This window comes from Lissotriton helveticus, chromosome 3_1 (assembly GCF_964261635.1).
Source record: "Lissotriton helveticus chromosome 3_1, aLisHel1.1, whole genome shotgun sequence".
Lineage (NCBI taxonomy): Eukaryota > Metazoa > Chordata > Amphibia > Caudata > Salamandridae > Lissotriton > Lissotriton helveticus.
In genome coordinates, this window is record NC_136061.1 from 859,156,958 (window position 1) to 859,177,476 (window position 20,519).

The window sequence follows — 20,519 nt, forward strand, 5'->3', positions numbered from 1 at the left end:
TTAATCTGGCCCACAGACACGAATAACTGTCAAGATAGATTCCTGAACGAAACACAAGGGTTTACAGTAACTAGGCTAGATTCGAGATATGTCCAGAGACAACATCCAGGGATAGTAACAACTTACAGTGTAGGAAAACTATGCCTTGAATGGCTACACCAATCTACACTTACAGAGGTTAAACAACACTTAACTTTACTTAAAGATGGTGTTGATTTGAGAGACTTTTTACTAGGGCCTCGTAAACCACGTCAGAAACGTCTCATATACGCCGGTATTTATGCTGCTTATAATGAAGCATGGAAAGGCACGCAAATGGAAACTGCAGAACGAATTTGAGAAATTGATTGTATTAATTTAGAGAAAGCTCTCTCTGTAGTTGATAATGGGTTAACGACTCTGCCATCCAGAATGTATTCTTTGGACAGCATTGTATCCTCTGCCATAGACATAATGGAACAGGACTTGCTCATGTTAGAACATGGACAGTCTCAATTGCGTTCTAAAATGCTGCTAGGCTGGACGTTACAAAATCTTCATTCTGGCTATGTGCCTTGGCGTCTAATCAACACCACGTCATGGTTTACTGGATTTAACCTTACAGATAAACAAATCTCTTTGGCACAAAGGGGAGTAGACTATACAGTGCTGAGCATAGAAAAAATGGAAAGATTACCATTGACTGTTTCTGAGAAACCAGCCATAGAATGGATAATACATGGCACCATTACGTTGCCAGTGACGATTTTCCAGTTTCAGTATTGCTTGAAACACATACCAGCAGGCCTGTATGAAAGGTTGGGTAAAGAATACATTAAGTCAACCTGGGATTTTCCATACACACACAAATGTTGAAGTGGGGGAAAAGAAGTATTACTTAGGGGCACACAATGTAACAGCGCACTAAGCGGTACACTTTTATGTCATGGTATTTATTTACATGTAGCCTGTGATGGTTCTTCAACCAACTTATCCTGCCACCTGCAAGGTTCTCCGGCAGCAGTGATAGATCCAATTTTTAGGCAGCTTTCCAATGGGAGCTACATAATGTTGAATGATCACAGCTGTTGTGGAATGATGCCAGGAATTGCCTATCCCGTAAGTGTATCAGTCAGGGTCACTTGTTGTATGCAAGTATTGTTTCCTACAAGCAAAACAGACGGGGAGTCGCCACTATGGCCTTCACTGAAAATCTCTTCTATTCGAATTGATACTTTAAGCAGAATGAAAGCCATTCTTTTACAAAAATCTGTGCCACTGACCTTGTCTAAAGAGACGTATGATCTACAAGTTGCAAGGTCCTCTGCGGAGATACCCTCCTTATTATCAACAAACTGCCCCATACATTTCGCAGAAATGTTAGGTCGTATCTTAAACATGTCTGATACCAGTGGTATTTTACATGTATTTAAGACGATTTTTTCGGGACTGTTAGCACCTTTTGAAGCAGTCCTCAGCATATTTCCAAACTTCGTGCACTCGGTGTTTGGCGGACTGCCTCTCGTTTTGGGACTCGCAGCAGGAATTTTATTTTTACTACTTCTGCTTCGATATGGGAAGCCAATCCACCAATGACGCCCAGATTACCGTCGAGAACACTCTCCTGGCGATGAAGTGTCGTGAGCGCATAATCCAAATTTTGGGCTTGGCTCGTTTAAGAGATCTGAATACCACATGATTTCTTTCATTCAGACCAATCTGGCAAGATTGCATCTTACCTGTTCTACGATGCCTGCTATTTGGAGAAGAATGCGTGCTAGACATCTGTCTAACACTTCCACCAGCACTGCCAACGAATGTTGACGCATTGCTTGGTTTGGTAACGGCTCAATCATTTTGGTCATCATTACTTGCACAAATCTGCAAGCCCTAGAAATGATTATACTTTCAATCAATGGGAACATTGTCCAACGCCACCAAAAGGTAGCTCAAAAACATTCTATAACAAATTTCCATACTTCTCAGGTTTTAATAGCACAAATCCGGAAACATTTTACTTTAAAAATGCTAATAAGACAGGAATGAAAGGCATGTTGACAAATACAAAGCAATTTTATTCTGCAGCCTTTCATGCCCAGTTGTCCTCATTAGGATTCGACTTTTGGAGAGACAACATAGAAACGAAAACTGTCTGGGGTTCAAAAAACTGGCAAGTGCAGGGAATAGAAGCCTTCTTCCGAGCCTGCATTATTCCTGAGCAAATAATGTTTTTGAATGATACTGTTCAACAAACATCATGTCTTGGCCTAGCCAAGATAAAAGATTTAAGCAAACCGTCCATACCTGTACCTACAGCTGATAGTTAAAACACTTCAGAGGGAGGGGTCGATGTAAAAACTATTTTACTTAAAAACAGAACTGATCCTGATTGGAAAAAATGGTTAATCTGGCCCACAGACACGAATAACTGTTAAGATAGATTCCTGAACAAAACACAAGGGTTTACAGTAACTAGGCCAGATCCAAGATATGTCCAGAGACAACATCCAGGTATAGTAACAACTTACAGTGTAGGAAAACTATGCCTCGAATGGCTACAACAATCTACACTTACAGAGGTTAAACAATACTTAACTTTACTTAAAGATGGCGTTGATTTGAGAGACTTTTTACTAGGGCCTCGTAAACCACGTCAAAAACGTTTCATATACGCCGGTATTTATGCTGCTTATAATGAAGCATGGAAAGTCACGCAAATGGAAACTGTGGAATGAATACGAGAAATTGATCGTATTAATTTAGAGAAAGCTCTCTCTGTAGTTGATAATGGGTTAACGACTCTGTCATCCAGAATTTATTCTTTAGACAGCATTGTATCCTCTGCCATAGACATAATGGAACAGGACTTGCTCATGTTACAACATTAACAGTCTCAATTGCATTCTATAATGCTGCTAGGCTGGACGTTACAAAATCTTCGTTCTGGCTATGTGCCTTGGCGTCTAATCAACACCACGTCATTGTTTACTGGATTTAACCTTACAGATAAACAAATCTCTTTGGCACAAAGGGGAGTAGACTATACAGTGCTGAGCATAGAAAAAAAGGAAAGATTACCATTGACTGTTTCTGAGAAACCAGCCATAGAATGGATAATACATGGCACCATTACGTTGCCAGTGACGATGATCCAGTTTCAGTATTGCTTGAAACACATACCAGCAGGCCTGTATGAAAGGTTGGGTAAAGAATACATTAAGTCAACCTGGGATTTTCCATACACACACAAATGTTGGAGTGGGGGAAAAGACGTATTTCTTAGTGGCACACAATGTAACAGCGCACTAAGCGGTACACTTTTATGTCAGGGTATTAATTTACATGGAGCCTGTGATGGTTCTTCGACCAACTTATCCTGCCACCTGCAAGGTTCTCCGGCAGCAGTGATAGATCCAATTTTTAGGCAGCTTTCCAATGGGAGCTACATAATGTTGAATGATCACAGCTGTCATGGAATGATGCCAGGAATTGTCTATCTCGTAAGTGTGTCAGCCAGTGTCACTTGTTGTATGCAAGTATTGTTTCCTAAAAGCAAAACAGACGGGGAGTCATTCAGACCAATCTGGCAAGATTGCATCTTACCTGTTCTACGATGCCTGCTATGAGGAGAAGAATGCGTGTTAGACATCGGTCTAACACTTCCATCAGCACTGCCAACGGATATTGACGCATTGCTTGGTTCGGTAACGGCTCATGCATTGTGTTGTCCCCAACTGCTACCAATCCTGATGACGGCATTCATGGAGGTCTCACCGGCACAACCAGTTGATGGTGAGATACGTGGACCGACAGGCACACAGGTACCAACTATTGGAACATTGCTAATGCGACTGACGCTGACGGCGATGCTTTTCATCTGCGTACAATTGATCTGCTTAACGAGGTAGTCCAACTTTAACCAACAATAGTAGACACATTCTTTTCAAACTTAGAAGACTTAATGTTTTCTCCTAACAGCGAGAATGACGTTTGAAGTTAGCACACAGCGTTCTGATGAACTCTGAATTCGACCTTCACTTTTCAAAACAAAACTTCTAACTTTAGAACTCTATTTTTCTTCGAATAAACTTTTTCCAAATTGAATTTTTTTTGGGGGCACAAAGTAATCTGCTTAAAGTAGAACTATTCTTAGAGAACAGGAATTTTTTGAACACTTCCAAGAGACAATATTTGACCTTGTTCACAAGCAAAACAGTTTATATATTCTGTCATGGAAAGGTCTCGGCCTTTCTTCTGTATTTCAGAGCCATTTCATAAATGTTATTTCATGACTAAGTCTGATAAGCATTTTTTCCAATGTCACACTACACGCTTTGAATGAAAATAATGTTTTTTAAATACGTGCAGCACAAATGCTCATTTTCGTGTACAACCATTTCAAATGCATTTTATGTATTTTGGGTGGGATTGTAAACACATGCTTTAGATATGTTTTTTGCTTAATATTTAGTAATGTCAAACATAATAAAGTGGAGTAGGTGTTGTATAGCGTTTTAGGACCCTAGTGTAATTTTACCGATTCATGCCCTTATATAGGTATAATTCACTTTACCCTTTTATAGGCATAGAAACCATACCCATATTTAGACATAATCCATCCAGTCCAAATACGGCATGGCTACTTCCACTAGTTCCAAAAAGCCACAACGATTTCTTGAAAAACTCGGCTTCAGCAGTCGGGGACATCCCCTTTCTTGAATATTGATTTGTCCTAGAAATCATGGCGTTTTCAAAGAACTACCTTTCTTTGATAAAGTTATTATGTCCAACCTTATGTCAATCCAGTCACCTTCAAGGTATAAATATGCCCACACTTGCCCTAGCAAACACACGGTGGTTTGGAGCAGTTTGTCTATCTACTTGCCCGACGAATCTCGCTACAGCAAGTGCCGAAGGAAGCCGACCCTCCAGCTGATGCACTGACAGAGAGGCTACCTTTCTCTTGCTGAGAATCCAGCTCCAGTGTTTCCAAGATCCCCTTGTGGGGTGTTGGGAAATCAAGTCCGGAGACAGAGATACCAGACCTCCTTCATTCTAAACCAAGGTACGAAGCTGATTAGACCCTAAGAGAAATCTTGGATAGATTCTTGGCATAGAAACTAAAACTTATACTACACCATTACTTCTTCGCTCGTACTAGACTTAGGTTAGGTATATCGGGGTAGGTGTATTTTAGAAGCACCAGTTGAGTACTTTTAGTCTTTGTTATTTATGTATGTATTTTATGGCTTAGAAACCATACCATGCTTTTACATAATTATTTCATCATACTCTTCTTGCTGTACGCATTATACTTTACAGCCAGTATTACGATTGTAGCAGTTCATTTCTTTTGCATGAGAAAGAAGACTGTTCAATAAATACTTTTATTCAATACACCCGTCTCTCTATTTCTCGGAACCTCTGATGAAACGAAGCATGCACGATTGACTGAGTGAAATATCTATCTATTGTTTCCACGACTCTGAAGATCAGTTTTATCTTGGGGAAACAAAGTTGTCATGTTTATGCGGTTGTCAGAAACAAATCCCTTCTTTTTCATTCGAGAAAGTTTCTAGTGACCTCTGAGCTGGCTGGCACTCACAATTAAGTCTAATATATTCGATAGAGACCTGGTCGACCTAAGTCCTATATCAAATCTATAGGATATATTATTCCAATGCGCAGAGCCAATTGGGAATATAGGAACTACACTACAGTTCCTAAAAGCCAACAAAAATAATTGCAGCAAAGGAAGTGAGGAAGACAAAACATTTGTGGTGACCCTGCACAGAGGGCCAAGTCCAACAATGATGTTGAAGGTAGCCAAGATTTCCAGCAGTATCAGGAGGCAGCGAATATTGGACCTTATTAGGGTTTGGCTACACAATACTATGTCACAAACATGGTAGATATCCCACTTTCCATATTACAAGTGCAGTTTAGTCAATAGCAATAATATTATTGCAACAGGGACATTTGCCATGTTTTTTCACAGAGTATACTATCTACCCAACACTAACTAAGGACCATTGTTGCCTGCGGTGAGGTGGTCATCTAGTCAAACTAGGTCAAACTGATGTTTCAGTGTTGGAGCTGGGTCTGAATTATAATTAAGGCTCCCTATTTTCCATTTTTTCTGATTTTCAACAATAAATACAGACAGAAAACACATTGTTTTCTGTCTGCATTTATTTTTAAAAGTGAATAAATACAGAAAATTGTGCTTCTTTTAAGCGACTCCCGATGCTGTCTTTCATGAATTATATGCCAGCAGCTGAGCAGCACGGAAATAAAAAAAAACAGGATGATATTTCTTTAAATAACGGCATGTGTCAACATACATTTATGGTATAATGCTAGTATTTACCAGTGGATGTATTGTTATGCAATATTTGTCAGCTTAAATAGTTAAAACACGACAGGCATCAAAGTATGAGTGCGAGTCGATCAGTTAAACAAATATGGAAATGTACAGTTTTACAACTTCATTTATACGTAAAACACAAAATAAATATGGATAAATGCAGATAAAATAGCCAAAAAATAAATACCAGAAAACCGGGAGCCCTAATCATAATTAGTAGTTTTGGAGGAATGGTTGCCTGCAGTGGTCAGAGGGATGTGCATATTATGGCTGTTATGCCTGTTTTCCCGTTCATGTCACTGGGAAATGAATATTTTGTTGTTGCTACAATTTTTTTTTTTTTTTATTATTATGGAGTAGCGGGTTATACTAATGGCTAGAATGATTCATGTATATAGTATATGTCATCAACACATCCTTCGACACCGCCACCTTCCCTGAGAGCTGGAAGCACGCCGAACTCAGCGCTCTACTCAAGAAACCCACAGCGGACCCCACCGAACTCAAGAATTACCGCCCCATCTCGCTCCTCCCATTTCCAGCCAAAGTCATCGAGAAGACCGTCAACAAGCAGATGGCCGCCTTCCTTGAGACGAATGGATCCCTCGACCCCTCACAGACCGGCTTCCGAGCCAATCACAGCACCGAGACCGCCCTCATCGCCGCCACCGATGACATCCGAGCCCTGATGGACAACGGAGAAACAGCGGCCCTCATCCTCCTGGACCTCTCCGCGGCATTCGACACTGTCTGCCACCGCACCCTAGTACAGCGCCTCAGCAACGTCGGAATCCAGGACAAGGCGCTGGAATGGATCCTCTCCTTCCTCGACGGAAGAACACAGAGAGTCCGCCTCCCACCGTACAAGTCAGAGGCATCCGAAGTCATCTGCGGCGTCCCTCAAGGATCCTCTCTGAGCCTGACCCTCTTCAACGTCTACATGAGCCTCCTCGCGGCCATCGCACGCCAACACAACCTCAGCATAATCTCCTACGCCGACGACACCCAGCTGATCCTCTCCCTGACCAACGACCCAGCCGCCGCCAGAGCCGACCTACACGAAGGGATGAAAGAGGTAGCCGAGTGGATGACGACCAGCCGCCTGAAACTGAACTCCGACAAGACGGAGGTCCTCATCCTGGGCTCTTCACCCTCCGCCTGGGACGACTCCTGGTGGCCTCCCGCCATGGGCACCGCACCCAAACCGACGGACCACGCACGCAACCTGGGCTGCATCCTGGACTCCTCCCTCTCCATGACCAGACAAGTCAACGCCGTCTCCTCATCATGCTTCAACATCCTACGCATGCTACGGAAGATCTTCTGGTGGATCCCCACCGAGACCAGGAAGACCGTCACCCAGGCCCTCGTCACAAGCCGACTGGACTACGGCAACGCCCTCTACGCCGGTACCACCGCCAAGCTCCAAAAGAGACTCCAGCGGATCCAGAACGCCGCGGCCAGACTCATCCTCGACATCCCACGAACCAGCCACATCTCCGGACACCTGAGAGACCTTCACTGGCTCCCCGTCAACAAAAGAATCACCTTCCGCCTCCTCACCCACGCACACAAAGCCCTACACGACCAAGGCCCGAGCTACCTCAACAGCCGAATCAACTTCTACGCTCCCAAACGCCACCTCCGATCAGCCAACCACGCCCTCGCCGCCGTCCCCCGCATCCGAAGAGCGACCACAGGAGGAAGGTCCTTCTCCTACCTGGCCGCCAAGACCTGGAACTCCCTCCCGACCGACCTTCGCCTGACCCAGGACCACCTCTCCTTCAGGAGGAAGCTGAAGACCTGGCTGTTCGAGCAGTAGCGGCACCCCCCCTCCCCCAGCGCCTTGAGACCCTACGGGTATGTAGCGCGCTCTATAAATGTCATTGATTGATTGATTGATTGATTGGATAGCAGCGAGTTGATAGATATATTTTGTGTTCATTTGAACCCTGGCTGGATATTTTGATTGCAGAGGACCGGTTGCCCATGCACCTGGTTTATGCGGAACATGGTTCACCACTGAAAGCTTTCAGGGTTGGGGGAGGATGTTTCTGCATGAAAGTGCTAATATTTTTGTGATTGTCTAAAATGGTCTCCCGAAACTGGTTTTCGAGGATAGTTTTGGGGGCAATCAATCAGTGATGATATGTAAAAGCATAAGTCAGCTTTCTGTGGGATGTGGGGGGGAACATGATTTTGGTACAAAAATGTATATTTCGCTAAAATATTCAGGGTTATATTTACAAGTAAATAACGCAGCTCTGTGCCACAAACCATGTGGCTGTGCCGTGCTGCGTTACTTATGATACAAAAGGGGGTGGTGATGGACAGAGCATCCGAACCAATCAAACACTCAGACCCAGTCAAGAGATCTGGGTTTAATCCATCACCGTTCTTTAGCCCACTCTGCCACCCCAGTTCAGACATGGCCATATGAAAATGAGTCTGACCCTGTGCCTCAAGGGAACAGTCCAGCCCAAACTGCCAAGCCATGCCTTCCCTGGACCGGATTCAAGCTTCCTAGGACTGGTTTGTGGCATTACAGCCGTCTTCAGCCAGGCTTGCTTGAATCCAGTGGCAAAGTGAGCAAGGGACTTACGTCTGACCATACCCTGCCAACTTATGGCGAACAAAGCGGTACAAAAGGGGGTGGTGATGGACGGAGCATCCGAACCAATCAAACACTCACACCCAGTCAAGAGATCTGGGTTTAATCAATCACCGTTCTTTAGCCTACTCTGCCACCCCAGTTCAGACATGGCCATATGCAAATCAGTCTGACCCTGTGCCTCAAGGGAACAGTCCAGCCCGAACTGCCAAGCCATTCCTTCCCTGGACCGGATTTAAGCTTCCTAGGACGGGTTTCTGGCATTACAGCCATCTTCAGCCAGACTTGCTTGAATCCAGTGCCAAAGTGAGCAAGGGACTCACGTCTGAGCATACCCTGCCAATTTATGGTGAACAAAGCGGTACAAAAGGGGGTGGTGATGGACAGAGCATCCGAACCAATCAAACACTCACACCCAGTCAAGAGATCTGGTTTTAATCCATCACCGTTCTTTAGCCCACTCTGCCACCCCAGTTCAGACATGGCCATATGCAAATCAGTCTCACCCTGTGAAGAATGCAGCACATATAGAAAGAGGAAAAAATTATGAGAAATAAAATAATTTCTCCTCATTGGGCCTCCTTATGCGTAGGGTTACGATGCATTCCCAGATTTACTTCACGTTGGAAATCTGGGAATGTGGCAGAATCTATGGGCGTTGTTTGGGAACTCCCACAGCAACACCTATGGAATGCGCCTTTCACGCCAAGTGCTGCATCAAAAGGGGCCGTATTTACGAGAACACGATAAGCCACGCAGAGTGGCTTTACATATCCTTGTAAGTATGGAGCACAAAAAGTGACGCACCAGCGGCACGAGGGGCTTGTAAATTTGCCCCACAGTTTTTAGGATGTGAATGGCAATGCTAGTCTGGAATATGACTGTGTGAATTTCTGAATCACAAGTAATTTTGTTGCTAGTTTGATGTGGTTCACTTGGTTAATTTATTGCAACCAAACGTGTTTAAACTAAATAAATAGTTCTGTGATTCTCCTCGTTGGACACTATCATAACTTGCCATTTCCAGGGCCTATGTGTTCCACATGTCAAGGGATCCAGACAGCAGCCTGACCCTGATGGTCAGTCAGCCGCGCCAGTGCCGGCCGCTGCCATAAATACGCATTATCGCTACCGGCCTTACTGATGAGTTGTCAAGGGAGAGTGATCTCAACAGATTCACTCCACTGATGATGTCAGTGCGGTTAAGTGTTTCTTGTATACGATGCCTGCTTGTCACCCCTAGCAAACAGCCACATGTGATGTCTGAGAAAGCACTTGCAGGGCTCTTTTTCGAGCCAGTTTCTTTTTTCTACTAATTTTACGGACTTATAATTTCATTATATTGCACTAACATGACTTTACATAGTGCTCTTCAGCGTGCAATAGGCTATCCAAGCCCTGGTGTAAGGCCGCCAATGCCATTTCTATATAGGTGGTCTCCTCGGGTGCCCCTTCCTAAATAGAGGGATTAGTGCAAACATCCCCAACAAGTAACCTCGCTAAGTTTAAAAGAAGTTCCGGAGAGGCACATACAGTGGCAGAGCAAGGCTGCCATAGGTCACAGTGCAGACAAGAATCCCAAGCCTCCCTAGCACAGTTTGCAAGAAAAATACAGCCCTAAGGGTGGTCCAGAGGGTCTAAGTGCTACTGGCCCTGCTGCACTATTGGTAGGTATGCACCTGAGCATGCACTAAACTGGCATTGGCAAAGGCAATATATGTAGCCTTTGCAAAACTGCAGTGTTTATTAATATTATTATTATTACTCATATGTGCAAAAGGCATTACAAGTTTAAAAGTAATAAAAATTAATAGCACCTCCGTGTGAAGGGGGAACACATATGTTGGCAAACAAATAAGGAAAAATGACCCATCGCAAAAATAAATAAATAATTCAGCTAATTAGATTAAAGTGGAATAAATCAGCAATTAGCCCTCCTTTCTAGGTAACTTGAGTGGACCACTGTTTACGCAGATGTACACATGTGGACAAGCAAAATGGCATCACTGACCATTAAACCACTGGCTGAAGCTGGCTGACCATTGTCCATGATACATGATGTGGTGGAAGGAAGCTAAATGTGATTAACGCTTGAACAGACCCATGGATAAAGAGGGTTGATGGAAAGCAAGAGACAACATCCAGGGATAGTAACAACTTACAGTGTAGGAAAACTATGCCTCGAATGGCTACAACAATCTACACTTACAGAGGTTAAACAATACTTAACTTTACTTAAAGATGGCGTTGATTTGAGAGACTTTTTACTAGGGCCTCGTAAACCACGTCAAAAACGTTTCATATACGCCGGTATTTATGCTGCTTATAATGAAGCATGGAAAGTCACGCAAATGGAAACTGTGGAATGAATACGAGAAATTGATCGTATTAAATTAGAGAAAGCTCTCTCTGTAGTTGATAATGGGTTAACGACTCTGTCATCCAGAATTTATTCTTTGGACAGCATTGTATCCTCTGCCATAGACATAATGGAACAGGACTTGCTCATGTTACAACATTAACAGTCTCAATTGCATTCTATAATGCTGCTAGGCTGGACGTTACAAAATCTTCGTTCTGGCTATGCGCCGTGGCGTCTAATCAACACCACGTCATTGTTTACTGGATTTAACCTTACAGATAAACAAATCTCTTTGGCACAAAGGGGAGTAGACTATACAGTGCTGAGCATAGAAAAAATGGAAAGATTACCATTGACTGTTTCTGAGAAACCAGCCATAGAATGGATAATACATGGCACCATTACGTTGCCAGTGACGATTTTCCAGTTTCAGTATTGCTTGAAACACATACCAGCAGGCCTGTATGAAAGGTTGGGTAAAGAATACATTAAGTCAACCTGGGATTTTCCATACACACACAAATGTTGGAGTGGGGGAAAAGAAGTATTTCTTAGTGGCACACAATGTAACAGCGCACTAAGCGGTACACTTTTATGTCAGGGTATTAATTTACATGGAGCCTGTGATGGTTCTTTGACCAACTTATCCTGCCACCTGCAAGGTTCTCCGGCAGCAGTGATAGATCCATTTTTTAGGCAGCTTTCCAATGGGAGCTACATAATGTTGAATGATCACAGCTGTCATGGAATGATGCCAGGAATTGTCTATCTCGTAAGTGTGTCAGCCAGGGTCACTTGTTGTATGCAAGTATTGTTTCCTAAAAGCAAAACAGACGGGGAGTCATTCAGACCAATCTGGCAAGATTGCATCTTACCTGTTCTACGATGCCTGCTATGTGGAGAAGAATGCGTGTTAGACATCTGTCTAACACTTCCATCAGCACTGCCAACGGATATTGACGCATTGCTTGGTTCGGTAACGGCTCATGCATTGTGTTGTCCCCAACTGCTACCAATCCTGATGACGGCATTCATGGAGGTCTCACCGGCACAACCAGTTGATGGTGAGATACGTGGACCGACAGGCACACAGGTACCAACTATTGGAACATTGCTAATGCGACTGACGCTGACGGCGATGCTTTTCATCTGCGTACAATTGATCTGCTTAACGAGGTAGTCCAACTTTAACCAACAATAGTAGACACATTCTTTTCAAACTTAGAAGACTTACAGCCTGATTCATGAAAAACGGGATTTGCGAGTCTCAAATAGCGATAAAATGCGACCCGCTATTGAGAACTCGCAAATCAGAATTCATGAAGATTACCGGGAAAAAAAAGCGACTCGCACGCGGGCGCAAATTCCGTTAGCGACTAACGATAATCGCAGAATAATCGCTATTTCCGGCTACCTGCGTCGGGAATGCGAATCGCAATCTCGCGAGATCGGGAAAACAGGAAGTCGCTTTCCGAGCTCAGTGATGACATCACAACCAGGAAGCAGGCAGTTCCCACCCCCATTCACCACAGTGAGGCAGTCCTCGAGGGAGCAAGTTGGAAAGCTGCAGCTAGTCTGGTGATTGCGAAAGTGCTACTACTCTGCTGCCATGTCAGAGGAACCTGTTCCTGGCCCCAGCAACAACACAGGGCGGAAGAGGAAGCTAAAGTTTTCTGAGCAGGAGCTCGAAAATTTGATTGAAGGGGTGGTGGCCAACCACGAAAAACTCTTCGGCAAAGACTCCAGGAAGGTCCCGGAGCAAGAAAAAAGGAGGATCTGGCTGGGAATAGCCTCCACTGTGAACTCCGTGGGTGTGGCCGATAGGTCACTTGAGGAGCTCAAGAAAAGATGGTATGACCTCCGAGGTCGTGCCAAGGAGAGGGTGGCGGAGCGCCTTGGAGAGTCATCGGGCACTGGAGGTGGCGGATCTACAGTCCCTCCTAACACACCCTTGGAGGACCAGGTGGAGAACACCCTTGAGAGGGAGGCGTGCGTTGGCGTCACACTTCTGGACTCCTCCCGCCCCACCCAAGACACCCAAGGTAAGTGGCATGCGACAGCGACCCTGTCCCCTATGACTGTCCCTGACCAAATAGGCTCACATAATGTCCCTTAGTCATGCCATTGTTGCGCATCAGGAAATGCCCTGAAGCATTGTGGGAGATGTAGTTTGGCCACAATGTAGTAGTACCACAATGCAGCCAGACAGGTTCCAAAGTACGCAAATCCACAGCCATCCAGGGAATGTCACACAGCATGCATGTAACATCAGCACGTCTGACAGTCACATGCAACTAATGAGTGTCCACTTACCCTCACAGGTGGCGCAGAAAGCAGCGACAGTGAAAGGCTGCAAATAGATGAGGAGGCCCAGGAGGAGGATTTTCCACCACAAACCCAGGCACCAGCCCCTGCCGCTGCAACAACACCAGCAGCCAGGCCCCCCACCGTTGTGCCCCCTGCATCTGGCGGACCACCCACAGCCAAAGCCAGGACCCCCACCGTTGTGCCCCCTGCATCTGGCGGACCACCCACAGCCAAAGCCAGGACCCCCACCGTTGTGCCCCCTGCATCTGGCGGACCACCCACAGCCAAAGCCAGGCACGCCACTAATGTGCCTCTAGTCCCTGCTGCACCAGCAACGCCTGCTGTGACACCACCTGCAGCTGGTGCTACAACATCTGGGCCTGCGACAGCGCCAACACAGCGGCCAGCCACAGTGACAGGCCAGCAGAGCAGGCGTGGGAGGTCTCGCCATCACACCACTGCTGCAATCAGCAGGAGGGGCAATGGACAGAGTCATGCCTGTTTGAGCGTCGAAAGACGCATGTTGAGGATACATCAGCGCCAGTCACAGCAGCAAGGTGCCATTCAGCTCCAGCTCCACAAGATTGGGCGCAATGTGGCCGGAGTGGGAGACCGCATGGACCGCATGACGGCGGCCATGGCCCGCATGACTGCAGCCATGGAGGCCAACACCGCTGCGATGACTAAGCAGCGCAGTGCAGCACGCCGGCGCCACCACCAGCTCATGAGCCGGCTGGCCTCCTACAGCAGGTCCAATTATGTGGCTGCAAATGCCACTTCACAGTTGTCGCGGCGGTCACTAACACAGCAGCACCAACTTGTACAGTGCTGTGAGGACATGACCAGGGTCCTGGAGCACCTCACCACGGCGGTTACGGCACTACACCCCCCTGCTATACCTGCCACTGTAGGGGGTGACGATGGCAGTGAGGGGGCATCCAGCATCAGCAGCCACTCTGCCACAGTAGTCCCGCCACTTAGGCGCAGTACCAGGGCAACGCCAGGTACAGGTGCCCCGGAAGAGGAAGAGCCTCAGAGGCGCTTGGGCATAACGCGCGGGAGGCGCAATTGACTCATTCAGACAATCACAGGCACAGGCTGACTATAAGCCTGCCCTGTCCTTTGACACTGCAGTATGAAGGAATACTGTTAGTAGTAAATAGTTGTACTCTTGACATTTTTTGTGAATGAAACAAATATATTTATTTTGCAGCACACATTAGCATTGTGTAATCATTACATTTTGCATGCAATTGTGATTTGTGGGGTGAAGGATAGAGGGTGGGCTAGAAATTGTTCTCTGTGATGTGGTTGCGACGTCTGTGGCCTTCAGCTGGGTTCTCCCCGCGTGCATGGTGCGCATGTGCTGGTGGCCGGTCGTCCCCTTCTGATTCACTGCCTGAGATGTCAATAGGTATCCGGCGCTTGGTTGCAATGTTATGAAGCATTGCACAGACAGCCACAATGCGGCAGCACACAGCAGGACTGTAATACATGGCCCCACCTGTCTTGTGCAGTATAGGGAACCTGCTCTTGAGCAGGCCAAATGTCCTTTCTATACAGTTCCTTGTCCGGATGTGCGCAACATTGTAGCGCCGTTGCTGAGGTGTGGCAGGGTTGAGGTAAGGGGTCAGGAGGTATTCCCGTAGGGCGTAGCCACTGTCACCTGAATGAGAGGAGCAGATGTTGATTGCCTGTGCAGCGCAGTTACTTCATAGCAATGTGACATTGTCGACAAAGTGTACTTACCAAGTAGGTGTCCTTCCCCAAACTCTCCCCTGAGCAGTCGTGTGTGGAGTCCGCTGTGCCTGAAGATAAAGGAGTCATGGGTACTCCCTGGGTACTGGGCGACAATGTCAGTGATGATGGTCTTGGCATTGCAGACCATCTGTATGTTGAGGGAGTGGTAGGACTTTCTGTTGCGGAACATATACTCCGTGGCAGCTGGTGGGCAGATGGCGACGTGGGTACAGTCTATGCAGCCGAGGACATGGGGAAAATGGGCTACATTGTAAAATTGTAGCTTTGTCAAGTCCAATTCCTGTTGGCTCGTGGGAAATGTGATGTGACGGTGGAGCTGGGTGAGCATGGCGTCAACGAAAGTGTGGAGGCAGCGTGACATGGTGGGCTGGGATATCCCCCCAGCAGCCGCTACTATGCCCTGGAAACTCCCGGAGGCCAGGAGGTGCAGGCTACACAATACCTGCACATGTGTAGGCACCAAATTGTTTCGCCTTGTTGGGTGCTGCATGAGGGGGTCAAGTTCATGTATCAGCCAGATGATCATTTCCCCATTCAGCCTGTATTTAGCAAATATCTGTTCTCTGGTTTGGCCCAGCAAGGTGACCCGCTGGCGGTAAATCCTTTCCTGCATCATGCGTCTCCTCCGTGCTGCTCGCTGTAGCCTTCGCCGCCTCACCACCATGTACATTCCTGGCATTGTGGAACGCCTAATGCTGCTGCTGAATGTCCTTATGTGTGATTGGTCAGGCCTGAACCTGTTGGTGATTGGCCAACGGTTTTTCAAATTTTACTTATTCATGGCTTTTATGGTTACCACCTGCTTTGAGTTGTCCTTAATTTGCGCCGCGCAAACTGCGATTTTAGGGTTTTTCGCAATTGGAGATTTTACATGAATGCCGATTGAGAATATATTGCGTTTCGCTATTTATTTCGCAGATTCCGTGGTTGGTCGCTTTTTCCGTATCGCTAATGCTCGACTACCGGGAATCTGCGACTTTTATAGCGTAATCGCTATTATGTGTTAGCGTATTCGCTATTATGTGTTAGCGATTTCGCTATTTTGTTCTTGAATGCCAATTACGTAAATTGCACCCGCAATTGCATTTTCGCAGCGATTGCGGGCGCTATTTCGCTTCATGAATCAGGCTGATAATGTTTTCTCCTAACAGCGAGAATGACGTTTGAAGTTAGCACACAGCGTTCTGATGAACTCTGAATTCGACCTTCACTTTTCAAAACAAAACTTCTAACTTTAGAACTCTGTGGGGCATATTATCAAGGGGGTTTATCTCCGCTTTTTTGGCTTTAAAAGCCAAGAAAGCGGAGATAAAATTATCTCCCTATTACCTAGCTGTCGCTAACACCAGTTAGCGACAGCTAGTAGGAGATAGCGACCATCTTGGGCCCCACTTTGCATGTCAGTGATATTTATCACTAATGACATGCAAAGTGGGCGTGCCAAGATGTTAGAGACTGGAAACAGTCGCTAACATCGCTATCTCCTATTACCAACTTTTGGAGATATTTGCGCTAAGTGCGAATATCTCCAAAAGCTAACACCTGCCCTGAGCAGTTCTTAGCCATGTTATCCAATGGGAGGTGGATAACATGGCTAAAAGCATTAGCTCGGTAATGCATGAATATCGCTGACTTTTCAGCGATATTCATGCATTGCGGCCGTTTTTTATCACATTTGCGATAAACCTTGGTAATACCAAGGTTTATCTGCGGTAAAAATCGCCGCAGCTCAGCGGTACATTTTTGTCTCTAACCAAGCAATAGCGATAATTATCGCTATTGCTTGGTAATATGCCCCTATTTTTCTTCGAATAAACTTTTTCCAAATTGAAATTTTTTTTGGGGCACAAAGTAATCTGCTTAAAGTAGAACTATTCTTAGAGAACAGGAATTTTTTGAACACTTCCAAGAGACAATATTTGACCTTGTTCACAGGCGAAACAGTTTATATATTCTGTCATGGAACGGTCTCGGCCTTTCTTCTGTATTTCAGAGCCATTTCATAAATGTTATTTCATGACTCAGTCTGATAAGCATTTTTTCCAATGTCACACTACACGCTTTGAATGAAAATAATGTTTTTTAAATACGTGCAGCACAAATGCTCATTTTCGTGTACAACCATTTCAAATGCATTTTATGTATTTTGGGTGGGATTGTAAACACATGCTTTAGATATGTTTTTTGCTTAATATTTAGTAATGTCAAACATAATAAAGTGGAGTAGGTGTTGTATAGCGTTTTAGGACCCTAGTGTAATTTTACCGATTCATGCCCTTATATAGGTATAATTCACTTTACCCTTTTATAGGCATAGAAACCATACCCATATTTAGACATAATCCATCCAGTCCAAATACGGCATGGCTACTTCCACTAGTTCCAAAAAGCCACAACGATTTCTTGGAAAACTCGGCTTCAGCAGTCGGGGACATCCCCTTTCTTGAATATTGATTTGTCCTAGAAATCATGGCGTTTTCAAAGAACTGCCTTTCTTTGATAACGTTATTATGTCCGACCTTATGTCAATCCAGTCACCTTCAAGGTATAAATATGCCCACACTTGCCCTAGTAAACACACGGTGGTTTGGAGCAGTTTGTCTATCTACTTGCCCGACTAATCTCGCTACAGCAAGTGCCGAAGGAAGCCGACCCTCCAGCTGATGCACTGACAGAGAGGCTACCTTTCTCTCGCTGAGAATCCAGCTCCAGTGTTTCCAAGCTCCCCTTGCGGGGTGTTGGGAAATCAAGTCCGGAGACAGAGATACCAGACCTCCTTCATTCTAAACCAAGGTACGGAGCTGATTAGACCCTAAGAGAAATCTTGGATAGATTCTTGGCATAGAAACTAAAACTTATACTACACCATTACTTCTTCGCTCGTACTAGACTTAGGTTAGGTGCATCGGGGTAGGTGTATTTTAGAAGCACCAGTTGAGTACTTTTAGTCTTTGTTATTTATGTATTTATTTTATGGCTTAGAAACCATACCATGCTTTTACATAATTATTTCATCATACTCTTCTTGCTGTACGCATTATACTTTACAGCAAGTATTACGATTGTAGCAGTTCATTTCTTTTGCATGAGAAAGAAGACTGTTCAATAAATACTTTTATTCAATACACCCGTCTCTCTATTTCTCGGCACCTCTGATGAAATGAAGCATGCACGATTGACTGAGTGAAATATCTATCTATTGTTTCCACGACTCTGAAGATCAGTTTTATCTTGGGGAAACAAAGTTGTCATGTTTATGCGGTTGTCAGAAACAAATCCCTTCTTTTTCATTCGAGAAAGTTTCTAGTGACCTCTGAGCTAGCTGGCACTCACAATTAAGTCTAATATATTCGATAGAGACCTGGTCGACCTGAGTCCTATATCAAATCTATAGGATATATTATTCCAATGCGCAGAGCCAATTGGGAATATAGGAACTACACTACAGTTCCTAAAAGCCAACAAAAATAATTGCAGCAAAGGAAGTGAGGAAGACAAAACATTTGTGGTGACCCTGCACAGAGGGCCAAGTCCAACAATGATGTTGAAGGTAGCCAAGATTTCCAGCAGTATCAGGAGGCAGCGAATATTGGACCTTATTAGGGTTTGGCTACACAATACTATGTCACAAACATGGTAGATATCCCACTTTCCATATTACAAGTGCAGTTTAGTCAATAGCAATAATATTATTGCAACAGGGACATTTGCCATGTTTTTTCACAGAGTATACTATCTACCCAACACTAACTAAGGACCATTGTTGCCTGCGGTGAGGTGGTCATCTAGTCAAACTAGGTCAAACTGATGTTTCAGTGTTGGAGCTGGGTCTGAATTATAATTAAGGCTCCCTATTTTCCATTTTTTCTGATTTTCAACAATAAATACAGACAGAAAACACATTGTTTTCTGTCTGCATTTATTTTTAAAAGTGAATAAATACAGAAAATTGTGCTTCTTTTAAGCGACTCCCGATGCTGTCTTTCATGAATTATATGCCAGCAGCTGAGCAGCACGGAAATAAAAAAAACAGGATGATATTTCTTTAAATAACGGCATGTGTCAACATACATTTATGGTATAATGCTAGTATTTACCAGTGGATGTATTGTTATGCAATATTTGTCAGCTTAAATAGTTAAAACACGACAGGCATCAAAGTATGAGTGCGAGTCGATCAGTTAAACAAATATGGAAATGTACAGTTTTACAACTTCATTTATACGTAAAACACAAAATAAATATGGATAAATGCAGATAAAATAGCCAAAAAATAAATACCAGAAAACCGGGAGCCCTAATCATAATTAGTAGTTTTGGAGGAATGGTTGCCTGCAGTGGTCAGAGGGATGTGCATATTATGGCTGTTATGCCTGTTTTCCCGTTCATGTCACTGGGAAATGAATATTTTGTTGTTGCTACAATTTTTAATTTTTTTTAATTATTATGGAGTAGCGGGTTATACTAATGGCTAGAATGATTCATGTATATAGTCATTGGATAGCAGCGAGTTGATAGATATATTTTGTGTTCATTTGAACCCTGGCTGGATATTTTGATTGCAGAGGACCGGTTGCCCATGCACCTGGTTTATGCTGAACATGGTTCACCACTGAAAACTTTCAGGGTTGGGGGAGGATGTTTCTGCTTGAAAGTGCTAATATTTTTGTGATTGTCTAAAATGGTCTCCCGAAACTGGTTTTCGCGGATAGTTTTGGGGGCAATCAATCAGTGATGATATGTAAAAGCATAAGTCAGCTTTCTGTGGGATGTGGAGGGGAACATGATTTTGGTACAAAAATGTATATTTCGCTAAAATATACAGGGTTATATTTACAAGTAAATAACGCAGCTCTGTGCCACAAACCATGTGGCTGTGCCGTGCTGCGTTACTTATGATACAAAAGGGGGTGGTGATGGACAGAGCATCCGAACCAATCAAACACTCAGACCCAATCAAGAGATCTGGGTTTAATCCATCACCGTTCTTTAGCCCACTCCCCCACCCCAGTTCAGACATGGCCATATGCAAATCAGTCTCACCCTGTGCCTCAAGGGAACAGTCCACCCCAAACTGCCAAGCCATGCCTTCCCTGGACCGGATTCAAGCTTCCTAGGACTGGTTTGTGGCA